Source organism: Lathyrus oleraceus, chromosome 6, assembly GCF_024323335.1.
Source record: "Lathyrus oleraceus cultivar Zhongwan6 chromosome 6, CAAS_Psat_ZW6_1.0, whole genome shotgun sequence".
NCBI classification, from domain to species: domain Eukaryota; kingdom Viridiplantae; phylum Streptophyta; class Magnoliopsida; order Fabales; family Fabaceae; genus Lathyrus; species Lathyrus oleraceus.
Window position 1 is genome coordinate 9,163,967 of NC_066584.1, and position 9,711 is coordinate 9,173,677.

The following is a 9,711-nucleotide window of genomic DNA, read 5'->3' on the forward strand; positions in this document are numbered from 1 at the left end:
TTTCTCAGTCAAATTAGTGAGAAGATACATGAGTGAACCAAAGGTGTCACACATGAAGGCTGCAAGAAGAATCCTGAGATACTTAAAAGGATCGACAAACTATGGAATTTTATTTCGACGAGACTCTGAAAGCAAAGAAGATATAGTTACTTGCTATTCATATGCTGATTGATATGGAGATAAGAAAGATCAAAGAAGCACTACTGGATATCTCTTTCAAGTATTTGATGCCCCAATCTTATGGTGCTCGAGAAAGCAACCTGTGGTGGCATTGTCATCGTGTGAGGTTGAATATATAACATGATCCTATGTTGCGTGTCAAGCAATTTGGATCAGATATGTGCTGGAAGAGATTGAGTTTGAAGTGAAGAAACCTCTGGTGTTGCAAATTGATAATAAGTCAATCATAAATCTTGCGAAGAATCCAGTTTTGTATGGAAAGAGTAATCACATCGAAGCTAGATTTCATTTCCTTATAGAGAATATAAATCGAGGTGAACTTGAAGTGAGACATTGCTCAAGTGAAGCATAGTTGGCCGATATTTTCACCAAAGAATTGAAGATCAAGAGATTCCTGAATTTGTGAAAGAAATTATGGATATTACAAATCGACTATTATTAGCGTATGTTCGACAACTTGGATTATAGGAGATTATGTTGTGATATAATCTAAGTTGTGTGGCCCAAGTCCAAAGTTAATTAGGGTTTAGGTTTTGTTATTTAGTTTATTATATTTGTTACTTAGTAGTCAAGTCACTTAGGTGTATATAAATAAATACTTTGTAATTCAGTTTTGTAATACAATGATATTTGAATAATATCAATCCTTATTTCCTTATTATCTCTCTTTCTCTCCGCACTAATAGTGTCTCACGAACTAACATATTTTTAGATCGATTATCTACTGTGCAAGTAATAATCGTATATTATATGACAGAGATGTTTTATCCTAGAGGCGTCGTGGTTAAGTGATTGACTGATTTGCATAACTTTGAGCAGTGTCACGAAGCGTTTTAAAGAGAGTAACATAGTACATGACTCAACCCACTAATTTTTTCAATAAAAAATTTCAAAATAGTAAAAGAATTGAACTCAAATTATCATTTTTAAACAAGACAAAATGTTTTAAATCTTTATATTGTTATTAAATCTTAATATAAAAATTAAATTTTTATTTTAAATATGACATGAAATAGTTGACCTAAGTGGCATCATAGTGAAATTGACACGTGAATGCAACATATATAAAAAATTTGTCGAGTAATCAGAATAGAATGAAATAAAAAATTCTAAAAATTGTTAAATAAAAAGACCACAAAACTGAATTTATAAATAAATAACTAAAACATGAAAATTTTTTAAATAAAGGAGTAGGGAAAGAAAATCATAATCATAGAATGGTTAATTCTTCTTAAACGGCAAGTTGTGTTGGACAATGGCTTTTCTCGATCCAAATTGACACGACACTATTAATAATTGAATCTTTCTTTACAAAACTATAAGCATGTAACATCCATATTGACCACATCTTGTAGATACATGCATCATCAAAGCATAAGCATTTATAAAGTATTTGTAATCTTCCGTTAACATTTGCTTAATAATAGTAGCTAAGAAAATGGAATAATTCAATTTAAAGTGCTTTATGATAGGGAGTATACTAGGAGTACCAACGTTTAGTAAGATAAAGATGAATGAGAAATAATTTGCTTAATGCGATGCGACCACAATATAATGAATAAAATGACTCACGGCACCTTCATTCGTGAAGTGTAATGCCAAACTTTAAAATTGTGGTATAGGTTTCATTTCAATATTTTAAATTTGATTTATAGAAATTGATTTGCTTGAAAAAGAAACCCTTCTTTCATAATATTTTCAAGATGAATTATATATTTATTTACAATATATTAAAAAATATATGCATTTTAACGCTAACATTCCAATTTCATTTATGTACAGGTGCACTTTTTAAAATTCATTTTTATTATTCAAAAGATAAAATATAATATCTATTTTTTTATTAAAGATTATGAGTTCAAACTCTAATAAAAACAAATAAAAAATTATAATTTAAATTAAATGGTCTGACAAAACAATCATTATTCCAACGATATATTTCAAAATTAAAATTATGCGTGACCCCGAGCATTATAAAATATTTTTTTGATATTTGAATATTATTGTAATAAAAATAACACTTTAAAACAAATATCTTTAATCTTAAAATATTTCTTATACAATTGTCAAATATAATTCACTTTCAATTGATCTTAAAATATAATAGAATATGCAATAATCTTTTAATGCGCATATATGCTTCAATGTTATATTATTCATATCATATCAAACAAATATACTAAAGACAAACAATAAGATTATTGATTTCTCACATATGAAAATATAAAATTTTCCCAAAATAAATTATAGTTTACTTTTTTTATCTAATAGTGACCCTAGGGATATAATAAAACTAGAGATAATAATGTCTAAAAGAAGAGCACTCATATTTCACCAAATATCTATTAGATTTTATTAGATTTAATTCATATTTAAATTGTATTATTTTCTTAGCCCTAAGTTTGTTAGAGGGTATTTTAGTATTTTATTATATTCTAGTAACCCTAGTTTTAGCTTATAAATAGGGTGACAATCATTGTAACTTTTATCATGTTTTGTAGCCGTCATTCTCTTAATAGAATATTCATCTTTTATTCTACCTTTGCACCAACAATTGGTATCAGAGCTCCGGTTCGGATTCATTGGGAAACACGGGAAACACGAGTGAACGTGAGGTCTTGTGTGTTTGATTTTGATTCTTAGATTCGTGTTGAATCTTGAACAAAATCTGATCAGAATTTTAATTCTGTGGGTTGGGAAACACTGTGTGAGAAATCTGAGTGTACTGTGCAAGGTAGAAAGATGAACGGAAACGGCAACATGAACACCAAACTTCCAGTATTTGACGGTAAAAACTGGAATCGTTGGATGATCCAAATGCGTGTACTGTTCGGTGCTCAAGATGTTCTAGATCTTGTCACTGATGGTTATGTTCAGGTAGCAGCAGATGCGACGGATGAACAGAAAAACGCGCAGAAGGAAGTAAGGAAGAAGGATCAGAAAGCATTGTTCTTCATTCATCAATGTGTTGATGTAAATGTGTTTGAGAAGATTGCAGATTCAACGACAGCAAAGGCTGCGTGGGACACACTGGTTAGATGTTATGGTGGTGACGCATCAGTGAAGAAGGTGAAGCTTCAGTCCTTGAGAAAGCAATATGAGAATCTCAACATGAAGAATAATGAGAAAGTTTCTGAATACATCTCCAGAGTGATTCTGATCACTAATGAGATGAAAGCGTGTGGAGAAACTCTTTCTGAAGAAACAATCATGGAGAAGGTATTGAGATCCCTTACCTCTCAATTTGATTACATTGTGGTAGCAATAGAACATTCCAAAGATCTGAGCACCATGAGAATTGAAGAGCTGCAGAGCAGTCTAGAAGCGCAAGAGTTGCGTTTGACTGAGAGAACTTCTGAAAGGGAAATAGAGCAACAGGCTCTGAAAGCAACTTCTGATAGGAGGTATCAGAAGCAGTCAGAAGTCAGGAGAAGATCTGATGGTGGTCAGAAGTCAGAAAGCTCAACCTCTGATAGACAAAAGAATGCTCAGAAGGGAAAAGAGAAGTATGACAAGAAGAAAATCCAATGTTACTGCTGTAAGAAGTTTGGTCACTTTGCTAGAGACTGTTGGTCAAACAAGGAGAGAAAATCAGAAGAAGCAAATATAGCCAGAAGTTCTGATGACGAATCTGTGCTATTGATGGCCTCTGAATTTGATAATATGGATCTGATAGACTGGTGGTATATGGACACTGGCTGCTCAAATCATCTTACTGGAAACAAGAAATGGCTGGTTGACTTTGACTCTGAAAAAAGGACAAAGATCAGATGTGCTGATGACAAATATCTTAATGCAGAAGGTATGGGAAATGTCAGAGTGACTCTGAACAATGGGAAAACAGCATTGATTCAGAACGTGTGGTATGTACCTGGCATCAGAAGCAATCTGATGAGTGTGGGACAATTAATTGAGAAAGGTTTTTCAGTTACCATGAAGGACAATCTTCTGAAGCTGTATGACTGCAATCAGAAGTTGATTATGGAGTCAGAACAGGGAAGAAATAGAACATTCAAGGTGAATGTCAGAACTGCAGACTCAGAATGTCTTAGTGCAACAAGTGCTGAGAAGGAGAGTGAGCTGTGGCACAGAAGATTTGGTCATTTGAATTTCAGAAGCTTAAAACATCTGAATTCAAGGAAGTTGGTACATGGAATTCCTGCAATTAAGAAGCCTGAAAAGTCATGCAAAGTTTGCATGGAAGGAAAACAACCACGATTGCCATTTGCGTCAGAAACTGCTCCAAGAGCAAAACATGCCTTGGGAGTTGTACATTCTGATGTGTGTGGTCCATTTCCAGTAGCATCGATTGGAGGGAATAAATACTTTGTGTTATTTGTTGATGAATTCACAAGAATGACATGGGTATCCCTTATTAAGTTTAAACACGAGGTGTTTGATGAATTCAAGAAGTTCAGAATGAAGGCTGAGAATCAGAGTGGTCAGAAGTTGAAGATTCTTAGAACTGACGGTGGAGGTGAGTATAACTCCAAAGAGTTCCAGAAGTTCTGTGAGGAGAATGGAATTGAGCATGAGGTTACTGCTCCTTATACCCCTCAACACAATGGTCTTGCTGAAAGAAGAAACCGCACTTTGCTTGATATGGTGAGAAGCATGCTAAAGGAGAAGAAGCTTCCTCAGAAGCTCTGGGGAGAAGCTGTTGCCACCGCAACGTATGTACTCAACCGATGTCCTACGAAGAAGCTGAAGGAAATAGTTCCAATACAGAAGTGGACTGGAGATAAGCAAAATGTTAGTCATCTGAAGGTGTTTGGTTCTGTTTGCTATAAACATGTTCCAGAAGCCAGAAGACAGAAGCTGGATGATAGAAGCAAAGTGATGATTCTGATAGGGTACCACAGTACAGGTGCATACAAGCTCTATTGTCCAGAAACCAATAAAATTGAATTCAGCAGAGATGTGATTGTGAAGGAATCAGAAGTTTGGAATTGGGATAAGTCTCAATCTGATTCTGATGTTAGAACTTCTGAAGAAAGGTCAGAGTTCAGAATTTCTGAGGTTGGAGTAAACTCTGACGTTGATTCTGACTCTGATAGTGATCCAGAATCTGATGTTCCAGACTCTGATGTTCCAGACTCTGATGTTTCAGACTCTGATGATCCAGACTCTGATGACCCAGACTCTGATGGTAATCCAGATTCTGGTGGCAATTCAGACTTTGGAAATATGCCAGAACCTTCAGATGGTCAAAGCTCTGGAGGAAGTCAACCATCTGAAGGTAGAAACTCTGAAGTTGAAGACTCTGAACAAGTTCAGAGACCACAAAGAGTCAGAAACATCCCCAGAAGATATGCAGAATTTGACATGCTGCAAGACACTGAAGTAGACTCTGAAGGAGAAGTTATTCAGTGTGCCATGTTAGTAGACTCTGAACCCATAAGTACAGAAGAGGCTCTTAAGCAGAAGCTCTGGCTGAAGGCCATGAAAGAAGAACTTGATGCTATAGAGAGGAACAAGACTTGGAAGCTGACAGAACTTCCAAAAGACAAGAAAGCCATCAGCGTCAGATGGGTTTTCAAGCAGAAGTTAAAGCCAGATGGTTCAATTGGCAAACATAAAGCAAGGTTGGTAGCCAGAGGATTTCTACAGAAACCTGGGCTGGATTACTCTGAAGTGTTTGCACCTGTAGCAAGACATGAAACAATCAGAATGGTGATTGCAATAGCTGCTAACAGGAATTGGCCTCTGATGCATTTAGATGTAAAATCTGCATTTCTGAACGGTCCATTAGAAGAAGAAGTTTACGTGTCACAACCTCCTGGGTTTGTGAAAAAAAATCAGGAAGGGATGGTGTACAGATTATACAAAGCTCTATATGGATTGAAACAAGCGCCCAGAGCTTGGAATAAGAAGATTGATTCATTTTTCAAGAAGCAAGGCTTTCAGAAATGTGAGATGAAGTATGGTGTCTATGTTCAGCATACTTCTGAAGGAAATATGACTCTGGTATGTTTATATGTTGATGATATACTGCTGACTGGAAGTTCTGAACAGGAGATAGCTAAGTTCAAGAAAGTTCTGATGAATGAATTCGAAATGACTGATCTAGGCAAAATGACATACTTTCTAGGGATGGAGTTCAGATACTCTGAGAAAGGTATTATTTTGCATCAGCTCAAGTATGAATTAGAACTTCTGAAAAGATTTGAACTGAAGAATTGTAAGATTGCTGTCACACCTTCTGATACAAATCAGAAACTGGATTCTGACTCTGATGGAAAGGATGTGGACGCTACAACCTTCAAACAGTTGGTTGGTTCTCTGAGGTATTTGTGCAATACCAGACCTGATATTTGCTATTCAGTTGGGATGGTTAGTAGGTTCATGAGTAAACCTAAGTGGTCCCATTACCAAGCTGCAGTCAGGATTCTGAGGTATATCAAGGGAACTCTGAAGTATGGAGTATTATTTCCTTCTGGAAGAAAGGATGAGTCAGAACTTCTGAGTTATTCAGATTCTGATTGGTGTGGAGACAGAGTTGACAGAAGAAGTACGTCTGGGTACTTATTCAAATTTCTGGGAGGTCCCATTTCTTGGTGTTCCAAGAAGCAACCTGTTGTGGCGTTGTCAACTTGTGAAGCTGAATATATTGCAGGTGTTGTTACTGCATGCCAAGCTGTGTGGATTCTGAATCTATTGCAGGATCTGAAGATTAAAGTAAACAAACCTCTGAAGTTGATGATTGACAACAAGTCTGCAATCAATCTTGCCAGAAACCCAGTGTTGCATGGGAGAAGCAAGCACATTGAGACCAAGTATCATTTTCTGAGACATCAAGTTCAGAGGGGAGTGTTAGAAGTTGTACACTGCAGCACTCAGAAGCAGTTGGCAGATGTTCTGACGAAAGCTATCAAGACTGACCAATTTCTCATATTAAGGGATGGAATTGGTGTTACAAGTTTTGATGGAATATGAATTAAGGGATGGTATTAGATTTTATTAGATTTAATTCATATTTAAATTGTATTATTTTCTTAGCCCTAAGTTTGTTAGAGGGTATTTTAGTATTTTATTATATTCTAGTAACCCTAGTTTTAGCTTATAAATAGGGTGACAATCATTGTAACTTTTATCATGTTTTGTAGCCGTCATTCTCTTAATAGAATATTCATCTTTTATTCTACCTTTGCACCAACAATATCAACGAAAAAATTATATTTTACAAGATATCAACGACAAAATCAGATAAATTATTTATAATTCTATTATTAAAAATTAAAATAATTAATTAAAAAACAAATTAAGATAATATAGTAACTAATTTGCAACTCTTTATTCAACATATAATAAAAGTTTAAAAAATACACATAAATTTATAAAGATATTGGAAGTTTTATTTAATAGTTACAAATAAACTTTAAAATTTATTTAAGACTAAAAAAGTACACATATTTAACAATGTATAAAATAAAATATTTAAATCAAATATAAGTACTAAAAAGATATGAGAATTAAAAAAAACCTCTATAGTTATTTAAATTTGCAAAATTAAATTCTGGATGTCACTCTTAATTTATCAATATGTATTTTTCTTTCAAATAAAATTACCTTTTTATATATGATTAATTAGTATTATTGTCCCAATTATTATTCACAATAAATTAGTCTAATATAAATTTATAAATTTTTTTGTTAAAACAAATTCTAATCATATTTAAGATTCATTAAAAAATGAATAAACTAATTTACAACCGCGTATCGCGCAGATCTTAATCTAGTTTTGTTTATAATAGACACTGCATCATTTCTTTTAAAGAGGAAGCAATTTTTGAAATTAATAGTGATAATAATAATTAATTACTCAATATATAATTAAGATTATACAAAAATAGCAGGAAAACAGAGAACAAGTTGTGTCGCTACTCCTTTTTGAATGGAAAAATTAATCCTCTTAAAAGTGACATTCATTGTTTTAGGAGACACAACATTACTATGTATGATCTTTTGCATTACCTCTAAAAGATTCATTGTTTTTGGTGCTAGAAAACCAAAAAGTGTCAAAAGAAAATGGTATGAAAGCATGTTGATTGTCAAAACATGTTTTTTCATGCTTGGTCACTTTACTTGAAGCGGCTTTGAGAGTTGTTTATGCCATAGTGAAACCTATAGTCCTCAGTTTCATCAGTGGAAAACCTCAGTCAAGTCTACACATGCATATTTTTCTCCTACCCATTTGTACACCAGAACATCTGCTCGCCTAAGTGTTGATATCCCCTCTTGTGGGTTAGTCAAGAAATTTACAAGTGTATATTTCTTCACAAATACCCCCTGCACTCCAAAAGATATCAAATAAGATATCCATAACAAAGTCATGTCAGTATTTGAATCTTGGAAGCTCCTTATAATGAATGATGTGTTTCCTAAATGTATCTAAGAACACCTTGTGACAAATAGGGAAAACATCATCAACGGGAAATAAGGGGATCATAAGTCGATATTTGATTATGGTACGATACATTACCGGGGAAATATGTTGGCCTAGACCATTAATAAGCATAGTAAGGCGAAAATCTTGAGCATGTGTTGCTTGCAAACAATTAAAAACTGATTTTTGTCTTGTGGTTATATCAAATTTTACATCCATGTTCTGAATACTTTTACTAAAAATGGCACTCGCCAAAACATATTATGCTTTAGAAGGGACAATGTCCTTTCTAGTAAAACTGCTAAGGTCAAAATCTAGAATCACAACATTAATAATCTTTATATTGAAATTCAATAGATAATATATTTTTGTGGTATAAATCTATACATTTATATATGGAGCATGAGGAGATTAAGGACAAGTCAAACACATATCGAACCATGATTCTTTAGATTCTTTAGAACATATGGAAAAATGTCCTGCATCATACTAGATCCATTCATTTTTTAATCACTCATATCTTTAGGGAAGGTAATTATTGCACGGATAAACTCGCTAACATATGATACATGTACATGGTTTTACATGGTGGGATGTAGTTCATAGAGATATTCTGATGTATTTTTCTAGAAACTCCATATGACTCCCTTGTATAGAGTTTTTAATTAAGGGATTTTTGTTTGGTCCCTCTATTTTTGCCTCTGTATCTACATCTTTTTTCTAATATATTTTTGTAGTGGTAATGGTCCACCTTTTTGCCATAAAAAAACCATGAAACAAAATTAAAATTGAATCTTTATAAAGTAATAGTAATATTTTAGTAAGAAATGTTTAAATAAGTTAATATGTGTGTGTGTGTATGGTTATGTGTGTATGTGTGTGTGTGAGAGTGTGTGAGTGTGTGAGTGTGTGTGTGTGTGTGTGTGTGTGCGCACGCCGCTTACTAAAGTCTAAAGCTACTCACGTAGAGATTGTGAGAGATTATGTGTGTTTCTCTTTGGGATTAGTCAATGATCTTCTTAATTTTAAGGGTTGTATATTTGTATAGACTTCTTAGGACTTTGCTAGAATGTCAGAGAGACATTTTCCCCTTTTTCTATGATCAGAAACCTCAGAGTAGAGGAAGACTGGTCGTCCCTTAAATC